The sequence below is a fragment of the Ailuropoda melanoleuca genome, chromosome 11 (genome assembly GCF_002007445.2).
Source record: "Ailuropoda melanoleuca isolate Jingjing chromosome 11, ASM200744v2, whole genome shotgun sequence".
Classification (NCBI taxonomy): Eukaryota; Metazoa; Chordata; class Mammalia; order Carnivora; family Ursidae; genus Ailuropoda; species Ailuropoda melanoleuca.
The window spans coordinates 78,030,700-78,039,378 of record NC_048228.1 but is presented as its reverse complement, the minus strand read 5'-3'; the positions used below and the strand labels follow the sequence as shown (position 1 = coordinate 78,039,378).

Genomic DNA, 8,679 nt, shown 5'->3' with positions numbered 1-8,679 from the left:
TACTGCACGAATCTATGCAAAGGCTGGAGATGCTTCTGTGACATCAGCTGCAGTTGTCTTCCTATGCGGGCAGCCGCTCTGCAGCAGAGTGCTAAGACTACCTGGGGTGTGGTGAGCTGAGAATAGTTGGGGTCTGGGGGGTGTCTCTCACCGTTTAATTAAAGCTCACACCTGCAGCCCTTCCTGCACCTGCCTGCAGCGCTCTGTGAAGCAGACAGCCCAGCAAGAACAGACAGCTTGAGATGACCAAGGGCCCAAGGATGTGGTTGATGGGGGGAAGAGGCGGCGGAAAAGGGAGGGAGACAGGGAGGGAGAGGGGACAGGTACATTTTTCAGTGCTTCCAAGAACCATCTGAATAGAGATTAGATTAAAGCTCTACGGAGGGGTCCAGGGGAGAACTAAGTGGAGGCCTGGCAAAATTGGGCTTTGACTGGAGCCTCTCTGGCCTTACCATGAACTCTCTGCTCTCCCCAGGGCAGTGTCTTCAATTATAAAAGGAGGTGACTTGTCTCTATGACAGCGAAGGTCCCTTCTGGTGCTCTGAGCTGGTATCACACCACTGCAAGGTCCGTGGGTTGAGAACCATTTTCTTTTAAAAGACTTTTTTGTTGTTTTTTTCTCCATAAGTAAGAAAAAATGTTTCAGAAATGAAGTGCATTTCGGAGCTCAACACTACAACCAAGGAATAATAACCTGAAACTGTTTTCATTACTCTTCTAATATGTCTTTCCCAGGCTTTTTGGGTATTTAACATGATCTTGTATGATTTTTAAACATTTACTATTGAAGCCTAGTTGACATACAATATTATATTAGTTTCAGGTGTACAATATTGATTGGATAATTCCATATGTGACTCAAAGCTCACCATGACACGTGTAGCCACCATCTGTCACCATATGATGTTATTACAATATTATTGACTATATTCTTTATGCTGGAGTTTCCATGCCTGTGACAGACGTATTTTATAACTGGAAGTTTGTACCTCTTAATCCCCCTCACCTATGTTGCCCGCCCCCACCCACCATCCCTCTGGCAATCACCAGTTTGTTCTCTGCGTTTATGAGTCTGACGTTTTATAAATGTACATCAAGGACATAGAACAGAGCTTAAAAGCCAGGTTTTAGCATCAGAGATGGAGCTGTGTGTAAATTCTTCCACGGCCATTTGTTAGCTGTGTGACCAAAGGCAAATTGTGTAGCTTCTCAGAATCCTTGTTTTTTCAAATACAAATTGGGGATCATGCAAATACCTCTCATATGGGTTTTTGTGGGGATTAAATGAGATAAATGTGGGGCGCCTGGGTGGCTCAGTCGTTAAGCGTCTGCCTTTGGCTCAGGGCGTGATCCCGGCGTTCTGGGATCAAGCCCCCACGTCAGGCTCTTCCGCTGGGAGCCTGCTTCTTCCTCTCCCACTCCCCCTGCTTGTGTTCCCTCTCTCACTGGCTGTCTCTCTCTCTGTCGAATGAATAAAAAAAAAAAATCTTAAAAAAAATATGAGATAAATGTATGTTAAGAGCTTAGCAGAGGGTCTGGGACACAGTTGGCATTCATTAGCTGCTCTTCCCACCATTACCACCACCACCTGAGAAGTAGGAAAGGGCAAAAAGAATCAACCTATGTTACAGATAGGGAAGCCAGAGTCCACATGCAATTGGCAAGATATAGGAGGAGAGCAGAGTCCCACCTTGCTCATCAGTGAAGCTGTCTTTAGTCAGTAGCATCTTCCCTCCATTGTTACATAAACCACAAAAGCATTGTAGCCCTCCTTTGGAAGAATTTCAGAGTGGATGGAGGGGCTTCTGCTCAGTGGTAACATCCAGAAAGAGGGAGATCTTCCTTTCGACATGAGCCAGTGGGATATGCTGGAACCTGGGTGTGACTGAGACACGTTGGCAGGGAGTGCTCTATCAGACAACTCAGAACCGGGAGAACTGGGGTCATCCTCTCCTGCCTGGTTGGCTGAACACCCTGTCCGGCCCTCACTGCAGAGTGAGTGGTGAGGATGAAGTCTGTGCTCACTTCCCCTCATACAGTCTGATCTGGAGCTAGAAGTATTGGAATCGTGTTTTGTTCTGTTTGGTTTTTAACGACAAGGAGGGATGAATGTGGGTTTGGAAGTGGGAGTGAGGGAAAGACCCTGAGTATAAGCATTCAGATTGCAGGTTTGAAGAAAACAAAATTGGGGAGCTTGGGTGGCTCAGTTGGTTAAGTGTCTGCTTTGGGCTCAGGTCATGATCTCAGGGACTTGGTATCAAGTCCCGCATTGGGCTCCCTGCCCAGTGGGGAGTCTGCTTTTCCCTCTGCCCCTCCCCTGGTCACGTGTGCATGCTCCCTTTCTCTCTCTCAAATAAATAAATAAAATTTTAAAAAAGAAAACAAAATTATTTGTTTATGTAATAACTTGTTCTTATGTCTACCAATAGTCATTTAAATTTATTGATAAATACTAATATAATAATGTGCTTCATTTTGGGTAATGGCTTGCAAATATACTTTTTATGATAATGTAGTATATAATCCACATTTTCTAAAATTTAAAATTATATTATACTTGCTAATTTTTTTTCCACTTTGGACATTTGAGTTAGAATGTAACTTGTGGGTAAACATCACTTTTTAAATTTTTTTTATTTTTTATTAACATTCAATGTATTATTTGTTTCAGGGGTACAGGTCTGTGATTCATCATTCTTACACAATTCACTGCGCTCACTGTAGCACATACCCTCCCCAATGTCAAGTTAAAATTAACTATTATTAAAATGTTATGAACTTAGTATGACACTTATATTATCCAATATTCTTTTCCAATCATTTTCAATGTGCACTTAAATTTTTGTAAAATTGTAATTAATATGTGTATACTATTTTGTGTACATATGTTTTTTACCTAACATTTTTTTCTGCACAAATTTCCACGTTTTCCCATGATGATATTCATTCTGTAGCTAAATATTCCATTGCCTAAATGGATGTGGTAAATATCAATGTGTTTTTGCCTTTACATTATTTCTTTGGGATATATTCAGAAGGCATTTATGCTTTGATCAAAAGGCATACATACTTCATAATTCTTATAAAAGTTATCTAACACTCAGCAAATTGACATTGTTTTGGTCCCTATCAGTTCTCAGGGTAGTTCTAAAGTAATAATCTTTACAGTTGGCTTTGATTGCTAGGAACTTACTAGAACAATGTACAGATTAGAAATAATTTTTACAGGGGAAAGGGACTAAAGCAGCTTTATTATACATTTATCAGAAGCACTTTGCATCCATCTGGGCACTATGCAAAGATTTAATTAGTAAGTGGGAAATCTGGGATTTAAACCCTGGCAATATAGTTCCAGAGTTTATGCACTAAAACACTATGCTGTTTTGCTCAATTCAACTCACTTCTTAATCCTCTGAGGGATGTCTCCTTAACTCCATTTTACAGAGAACACTGAGGCTGAGAGGGCTTAAGTCAAGGCCTCACACCGAGAGGTTCATATATGGAGTTGGTTTGCTTAGAATATATAGCTCTCTTAATCTCTATTGATAGTCATGATTGTAAGAACTATTTTAGTTTGGTCTTAACACAGTGATGAGGAAAACAACCGCTCAAGAATGATAATTACTGTCACCTGTCACACAGCTACTGGGTCAAAGAGACAATAGAGAACAGTGGCAGAACAGTGGGGGGCTGCAGAACTCATGCCTCATTCAAGGGGTTTCTCACCCCAGCTAAGTATTGCCATGAGGGACAGCAGGCCCAACATGGTATACCAGTTAGCTGTTACTATGTAACAAATTACCCCAAAGTTCAGAGGCTTTAAACAATAAGCATGTATTATTGTCTATAGTCTGTGGATCAGGTGGGTGATTCTTCTAGTCTTGGCTGGAGACACTCATACATGTGCAGTCAGCTGGGGGTTAGCTGTGGGTTGATTTGCTGATCTTGGATAGGCCCTCTCCCATGTCTCGGGCCTTGGCTGGGACAACTGAGACAACTTGTCTTTGTTTGATATGATCTCTCATAGGCCAGTAGGCTAGTCCAAGCTTGCTGACACGGAGTCTTAGCAGGTTTCCAAAAAAAAAGAGAGAAGTAAACAAGTCCTTTATGTCTAAATTCAGAAATGGTTCACTTCATTTCTGTCATATTCTATGACCAAGGTTAAGTCACAAGGCTAATCCAGAGGAAAAGCGCGGGGATATAGACTCCAACCCTTTATGGGAAGAATTATAAAATAGCAATGCAAAGTGTGTGGACAAGAGGAGGGGTGAAGAATTGAGGCCATCTTTGCAATCAATCTACTGCATCAAGTCTTCCAAGTTTTCAGGAGAAGCCAGAAATCCAGATCTTTAAATGAAATCTCCTGAGTTTAAGTATTGTTAACTGATTCCCAAACTTTTAAGACACTGGTGTTCCAACACTGTAGACCAAACAGCTCATGTCTGGCTGGATGTAGTTTGTGGGCTGTCCGTCTGCAACTTCTGGGTAAAAAATTGCAAAGTTTTCATCGTAATTGGCCGAGAAGGAGATTTGAACATAGGCCTATTTGGACTCTAGGTCCACATTCATTCAGCAAACATTTGCATGCCTCCTAAGTGCAAGGCTTCCACAAAGGAAGATAAATGAAACATAATCCCTTCCCTCAAGGAGTTTATGGTCATAAGTGGGAGACAATATGTAAACAGACATTTAATTCATGTGATTAAACGCTACAGATGCATCTTAGTGGGGGACACTTCTTACCCACTCCTGATGCTCCCTTCCCGTGAAGGAATCTTGATTATTATAACTCTGGGTCTCTCTCTCTTTCATCAGTAAATTTGGGGAAAACAACTGGGTATGTTCAGTTCTGTTCTTCTCTTTATTCTTTAGGGGCAAGGCCTTGTCAAGGATGGTGTGTGTTCTCCTCTGATATTTCATGCTGAAAATACTCCCAGAGCAGGTCTCCCTGGACTGCCCTCTGTCACCCCCAGCCCCTGGTGAGCACTGTTGAGAACAGCAGGGAAATCTACCTGATTCTGGGGTTCAGGAAGCAAGTTCATTTAGCTCTTACATCAACCTATGTCTTCCTATCTAGCTTTTTCAGCAATAGAGGTGACATCTTGGCCTCTGGCTTTCTCTTCTATTTATTTCTTAACTTGCAGGATAGGGAAGGATAGGGAAGCAGGATAGGGAAGAAAAATGTTATTTATTGGGAGACACCTCAGAGGTCTCCACTGTGCCGTGATTAGGATTAGAGTGTACATACATGCATATATACAGGCCTATACACACATGTGCACATGCATACACAGAGCTGTGAGCACTTGACTGCTCCGACATCTTGACATGCTGCCTTCCAGAAAACTCAACCCCGCATCTGAGTGTCCCTAAGCCGGAATGTAAGTCTCATATTCAAGCAAAGGTAACAGAAATGCTTTTAACCCAAATAAAAGCTGGAGCTGAAAACGTGGAACAACACTTCCTATCATGTTACAAAATTACCCACTATATTTTGACACCTACGTTTCCTCTTAGGAGTCTTTCTAGGGGTGCCTGGGTGGCTCAGTCGTTAAGCGTCTGCCTTCGGCTCAGGGCGTGATCCTAGCATTCTGGGATCGAGCCCCGCATCAGGCTCCTCTGCTTGGAGACTGTGTCTTCCCCTCCCACTCCCCTGCTTGTGTTCCCTCTCTCACTGGCTGTCTCTCTCTGTCAAATCAATAAATAAAATCTTAAAAAAAAAAAAAGGAGTCTCTCTAGATATCACCTGCTCTGATCCCATGGTAGCTTCTTGTCCCACATTGTGGCACCTGTACTTTCCTAAGCTGAGGGCCTAAGCTTCCCAGAAGAAAATGGGTTTGATTTCAAAGGACTCTTTCGGCTGCCTTCTGGGTCTCAGAATTCCATGAACGTATTCACCAAAAGGGTCCTGAGCCCCCACTATGTGGCAGGTGCTGTGCCACGTGCAGGGGAGGCAAGGACAGGAAGCGGCATGTGGGGGGTGGGGAGCTGCCATCTCTGAGGGAGATGTGAAGCCAAGAGAGGGAAGTGAGCAGCCTAGGCCCGAAGTCTGAGGAAGGCTCCAGGTCCTGAGGTCCTTAGCGAGAGGCCGCGAAAGCAAACTCAGTGAGTGGTCCTCTCATTTCCTCTGGCATATTTCTTATTTCATAGTGTTTTTATTGTTTTTTTTTTCCTGGTAGGGCTCAGGGTCTGTTGTGTTGCCAAGACAGCTTGAGGGGAGCCCTGCCCCTCCTGACACAGTTTCCATCTGTCAAGCATGAGAGGCAGATTGTACGGTTGTGCGGGTTGGGGAAGCCCCGCTTCCTTGCGAGCTCGGCTACAAGCTCACCCACTTGTTCTCTTGAATTTCCTTGGCTTTCCCTCCTCCCTATGTGCTGCCGCCGAGACGAGTAGGAATTTAGTCCCGTGGAAGCATTCTATTTCTCTCTAGCAGTTCGGCAAGGTAATGTTGAGAGGGAAGCCACATCAGAAGAGGAGGCTGCCCGAACGAGCAGGCATCCGCCGGCCGGATGAGTCAGTCAGAGCCCTCGTTTCCATGAGGCGCCGTGGCAAGCCAGGGGCAGTTCATACTTTCCAGTCACAAAAATCTGTGGCCATTTTACAGTATATGCGTAAGAGTCCCCATGACATGGCATCGCCCATGTCATCTCATGTTGACAAATCAATTCTAGGCCCAAAGTAAACTTTGGTCTAATCACCTTGTCACGATCTAGCCCCGTCCTTTGACCAGGGGACAATGTCTGCGGAAGTAAAAACTGTGGCATCCAATGACCTGAGTTTAGAACCCGAAGTGACCTCAGGTAAGTTATTAAACTTCCTAAATATCAGTTTCCTGTCCTGGATGAGCTCATAATAGTATCCACCTCCGAATGTAATTCAGTTTAAATGAGGTGATGAGGTGACGCGCTTAGCACTTGGGTGGGCCACATGAAGGCTCCGTGAGAAGTTCACCTGTCATTTCTGGGGCACCCTCTGACTTGCTGGTCATGGTGAAATAAAAGGGGTGGGAAGGTGCTCCTCTTGGTATATCATAGGTCGTCCACGGTGCATGGCATGCGCTTTGCTCCTGCAGGGCACTGGAATGTTCCCCAATCCAGCAAGGTCTTAGTGAATCGGTTGGAGGGCATAGAGCTGCTGGTGCCTTTTCTCATCCCAGAGGCAGCAGGTGGAGGCAGGGCTCCTCTGCATGGATACACCTGGATGAAGCAGGAAGAATGTGGGTTCCAAACACTTGAGGCCAAAGCACCGCCTGGAAAGACCTCTCCAGAGGCATCGTGAGAGGAAGGCTCTGAGGTCAAGTTGTTGGACAAATGGCAGAAGACAGAGAAAAACAAGAAGAAAACAGAGAAGGTTTGACCCAATCCTCACCCTCTGCCTGATTCTCTCTCTTTCTCCCACCTCCTGGAAGCTGGACAGGAGACACTACCTGGCCGCATTTGGACTGTTTTAGGAAGGTGAATACAGCACAAGCCTGACCCCTTATTTGGACCCTTATCTATCGTGGGAGAGAAACTTCTTTTAGGATGTGCTCATTGGAGCTTCTGCTCTTACAAAAGGATGGGAGCACCCCCCTCCCCACCACCAAGTGGGTTGGCGGCCCCTCTGCAGGGAGGATGCTTTTAGCACCTCAGGGTGCTGAGGCTGATGGGAACCTGCATGCGCGGAGAGAATGGAGCAGCTCTCCTCCTTACATTGATTTAGGCTGATTTTCACTGTTAGACTCTTTAATAAAAGCTCTGGAGTGGGTTGCCATGGTTATGCTGGTTTTAACAGTTAGGAAATTAGGGCTAAGTGGTTTCCCTTGGGCCTGGCAGCTTTTAGCTGCTGCATTTGGATTTTTAATCTCTCCTGCTGGGAGACGCTGCTCTGCAGGGGGGAAAGGATCGCAAACAGGTGTGTCCTGGAAGCCACTGGAGAGGTGGGTGAACTTGATATGAAAGAACTTATGCTTTTTCCATAGATAGGAGGTAAGAAAGGGTTAGACAGCTTCATCTGAATCCCAGCTTCGTCATAAACCACCTGTGTGACTGTGAGCAAATGGTCTACCCAACCTCTCAGAGAAATGTATGAACTCATAGGGTTGAATAAGACGGTGTGGGACCCATGGGAAACTTCCAGGTTGTGCTGGTCCACCAGGTGCATGTGATCGCAGGGGCTCCTAGAATAACCCCCAGATGCTGGTCTCCATGCCATCCTGATTTTCAAGAGAAGGGAACGGAAGCAGGAGCTCAAGGACTTCTGACTAAGACTGACGTGTGTGTACCTGCTTCTGCTTTTCTGCAGGGTGGGGGTGGGAGGTTGGGGGGGCAGGGCTCTCCCTGTCCACTCTCTCTGTGGTACTTTTTGCTGCCTTCTCCTCAGACCAGTTCCTTCTCTTCCTTTGGGGTTCAGCTGAAGACGAAGCCCTTTTCCAATCACTCTCATCAAGCACCCTAATTGCCGGTTAATCTCTATCACTTTATTTATTTTCTTTAAACAATTCATTATAATCTGAAATTATTCTGTTGTCTTTAAACAACTCATCACAATCTGAAGTTATTGTGTTGATTATCAGGCTCCCCCGACTTGAACGTAAGCACCTGTGTTTCTTACTATATTCCTCAGATTTAACCTAATCTTGGGTATCCTCTGATGTCTGTGGCTTGAATTTGGGCTCTATGAATTGGATAGGAAAAAAAT

General features: G+C 44.8%; 1 long non-coding RNA gene across 1 annotated transcript; it reads left to right on the top strand.

The window, feature by feature from the left end:
* Positions 1–5,635: 5,635 nt before the first annotated feature.
* On the top strand, positions 5,636–8,365 carry LOC117804422. The gene is made up of 3 exons (XR_004628843.1): positions 5,636–6,105; positions 6,714–6,800; positions 7,073–8,365. It is a non-coding gene; the product is annotated as an uncharacterized LOC117804422 (long non-coding RNA).
* Positions 8,366–8,679: the final 314 nt, after the last annotated feature.